Source organism: Mirounga leonina, unplaced genomic scaffold (assembly GCF_011800145.1).
Source record: "Mirounga leonina isolate KUSES-001 unplaced genomic scaffold, KU_Mleo_1.0 Mir_174, whole genome shotgun sequence".
Taxonomy (NCBI): Eukaryota; Metazoa; Chordata; class Mammalia; order Carnivora; family Phocidae; genus Mirounga; species Mirounga leonina.
This window is the reverse complement of record NW_023270451.1, coordinates 20627343-20628114: the sequence shown is the minus strand read 5'-3', so window position 1 is coordinate 20628114 and position 772 is coordinate 20627343. Positions and strand designations below refer to the sequence as shown.

The following is a 772-nucleotide window of genomic DNA, read 5'->3' as shown; positions in this document are numbered from 1 at the left end:
CTATGGCTGCAGAAGAAATCAGGCCAAAGCATGAGATTGCCTCGGGGTGAGGGGGATGAGGAGGGGAAGGAGGAGAAAGGGTAAGAAACAAACCCTAGGGAACCCCAACTTCTCAGGGATGGACAGAGGGACAAAAAATAATTGAAGAGGCAAAACGCTTAGAAGGATACACAAGGGGGACCAGGAGAAGGAAGTAAAGCAGAGCTCAGAAGAGAAGACGACTTTCCTGATGGAAATACTAACCGTTAGTGGCAAATGGACAAGAGAGGCAGGTAGACAGTGTCCATTGAATGGTAACTCAATGTTCTTACCCTCCCTGGTGAGAGCAGCAGTGAGCGCAGAAATCAGACGGCAGTGGATTAAAAAGAGAATGGGACCGTGCTCCCGTCAGCAGCACAAACACTAAAATTAGAACAATACAAAGATCCCTGAGCAAGGATGACAAACAAATCTGCAAAGCATTCCCTGTTTTTGTCTTCTGGAGGAGCAGCTCCAGCAGGGCAAGCTTCTTGCATGCATCGCTTCAAGACCAGTCCAGTGTGGCTGAGTAGATGGCTCCACACTAGAAGGCAAGGAGCTAGAGTCCTATCTGAGGAAAATCAAAGCCTAGAAAGGCAAATAAATCTTCCTCCCTCTTATCGTCGGTCATGGACTATTGGTGTTTATTGTTAAAAAAAAAAAAAAAAAAGAGGGCGCCTGGGTGGCTCAGTTGTTAAGCATCTGCCGTTGACTCAGGTCATGATCCCAGGGTCCTGGGATCAAGCCCCACATC

The 772-nt window shown here is 47.7% G+C and overlaps 1 pseudogene; it reads left to right on the top strand.

Moving 5' to 3' along the window:
- Window positions 1-378: 378 nt before the first annotated feature.
- On the top strand, window positions 379-473 carry LOC118021425 (annotated as a pseudogene).
- The last annotated feature ends 299 nt before the right edge of the window (window positions 474-772 follow it).